Source organism: Penaeus monodon, unplaced genomic scaffold (assembly GCF_015228065.2).
Source record: "Penaeus monodon isolate SGIC_2016 unplaced genomic scaffold, NSTDA_Pmon_1 PmonScaffold_121, whole genome shotgun sequence".
Classification (NCBI taxonomy): Eukaryota; Metazoa; Arthropoda; class Malacostraca; order Decapoda; family Penaeidae; genus Penaeus; species Penaeus monodon.
Window position 1 is genome coordinate 34,336 of NW_023640934.1, and position 2,500 is coordinate 36,835.

The following is a 2,500-nucleotide window of genomic DNA, read 5'->3' on the forward strand; positions in this document are numbered from 1 at the left end:
TTCAGAAGAAAACGCTTTGTTCCTGCTCTCTCCAGCACTTCCTGGTTTGACATTTTATCTGTCCAAGATATTCTCATCATTCTCCTGAGAAACCATATCTCTGCCGATTCAATTCGTTTCTCCATATCCTGTGAAATTGTCCAGCATTCGCTATCATACATGAGGATGGAAAACACATAACAGATCAGCATTCTGATTTTTGTTGACATAGAAATTTTGTTGTTCTTCATTATTTTGCCCAGTTTTTCAAATGCAACTTTTGCCATTCCAATTCGTCTTCTAATTTCTTGATCATATTTGCCATCTTCTGTTATCATGCTGCCAAGATAGTTGAATTTTTGTACTTGTTTAATCAAGATGTCACCAATCCGTATCTAACACTGTTTTAGCAACTTTTTGTTTGCTGATTACCATACAGTCTGTCTTTCTACAGTTTATGGTAAGCCCCTTCTTTTCGCTGGCTTCAACTACTTTGTCTAGTATCTCTTGCAGCTTCTCTTCTGACTCTGCAATCAACACCGTATCGTCGGCATATCTCAAGTTGTTTAAGTTGTGGCCTCCGATAAGAAACCCTTGTAATGTTGATATTTCACGAAGGATAATCTCACTGTAAAAGTTAAAGAGATCTGGGCTTAGCACACATCCCTGTCGAACGCCTCTTCTAATGTTGGTGTATGAACTTGTGTTATTTCCTACTCGCATGCATGCCGATTGTTCCCAGTAGAGGTTGCGCAGAACTCTTAAATCCTTTCCATCCAGATCTAAACTTCCTAGCATATTGAAAAGCTCTTCATGTTGCACTTTATCAAAAGCCTTTGTATAATCAATATAGCACACGTATAAATCCTTCTGCATCTCGATAGCTCTTTCTGATAGTATTCTCAGTACGAAGATCGCATTCTTTGTGCCAGCATCTTTTACGAACCCAAACTGTTCTTTTCCTATCTCAGGTTTTATCTTACTTCTTGCTCTCATCATCAGAATGCGGAGTAGATTTTTTATCACATGGCTCATTAGGCTAATCGTTCTTATTTCTGGTTTGTTGCCCCTATAATCTGCAAAAAGTTCACCGATGTATTCTGTCCAGCGTTCAAGGATTTTGTCCTTTTCCATTAAGACTTCTCCATTCTTGGATCTTATGCATCCTGTAGAAGAACAACCTTTGAGACCCGTTACTTCCTTAATCTTTCTGTACATTGCGCCTGGTTCGTTGGTTTTGTGTCTTTTAATTTCTTCACATTGTTCAATAAGCCAGATTTCTTTGGCTTCTCTACATTTCTTTCTTATTCCTTTGCTCGCTTGCTTGTACTCGCTGCTTCCACGGTTTTAAAGCTGTTGCCTAGAGCGCATTCTGTCCAAGATCTCATTCGTCATTCACTTGCTCTTTGACTTTTTCTCGCATTTAGGTATAAGTTCTCTTGCTGCTGATACGCGCCTCTTTAAATGTTTCCCACTTAGTATTTCCTTGGTTTTCAAGCACATTAAATCGATTTTGCACAGCCACCTCATATTCTTCTCGAATGGTTTGTTTTTTCAATTAAGCACTATGATCCATTCTTGGTGTTGTCTTTCCTTTCTTGATTGCCTTAAGCTTAACCTTTAATTCGCATATAACTGGGTTATGATCACTACCACAGTCTGCTCCTGGGCATGCCTTTGAGTTCTTAATTGCACTCCTATACCGTTTCTTGATAGCAATGTAGTCAATCTGGTTCTTAAAATCGTCTCCCGGGCTCAACCATGTCCATAATCTTCGTGAATGTTGTTCATACCATGTATTGGTTAATACATACTCACTTGCTTTACACCACTGAACCCATTTTTCTCCCCTTTCATTTTGTATACCAAGACCAAACTTTCCAACTGTTTCTCCATCTGCCTCATTATGACTGGTCCCCCATTGTGACTGTAACATCTGTCGACTTACATTGCGTTTTAGCTTTCTCCAATGTGTCGTAGAATTCATCGATGTCTTCTTCACTACTTGCAGTCGTTGGTGCATATACCTGAATGATGCTGAGATCTATTTGTTTACCTTTCAACTTTATTAGCATGACTCTATTTGACAAAGCCCACCATCCTAGCAGATGGTGGGCTTTTACTCCACCTGAATATAGCACCTTGAAATTATCGCTGTTGAACTCACCGCTGCCCGTCCACCTCGTTTCACATATTCCTAGGATATTTACCTTCAATCGTGTCATTTCTAGGTTCACATCATCCAACTTCTCACTTTGGAAAAGTGTTCTTACATTCCATGTTCCATTTTTCAGTGATTGTTTCGTTATGCTGCAGACAGTAGCCTGATAACGATCCGGCTCCACCTGCTGCCCATGGGCTCTCGTACCGAGTGAGGATTCTGAATCAATGACATGGATTCCCTTCACGCTGTTGGTTTCGTTCGAAAAAGTGTACATGTCCATGATTTTCTTGGCAATTTAGAGCGGTGATTTGCCGTTGCCTTCCGCCCGGTGTTTTATTGAGACACCATCTCTAGAAG

At 40.1% G+C, this 2,500-nt stretch overlaps 1 protein-coding gene across 1 annotated transcript in view; it reads left to right on the plus strand.

Moving 5' to 3' along the window:
• Window positions 1-2,500, plus strand: part of LOC119569009 (aromatic-L-amino-acid decarboxylase-like) — a 6,782-nt gene that overhangs the window by 3,549 nt on the left and 733 nt on the right. The gene's annotated exons all lie outside the window — the stretch shown is intronic.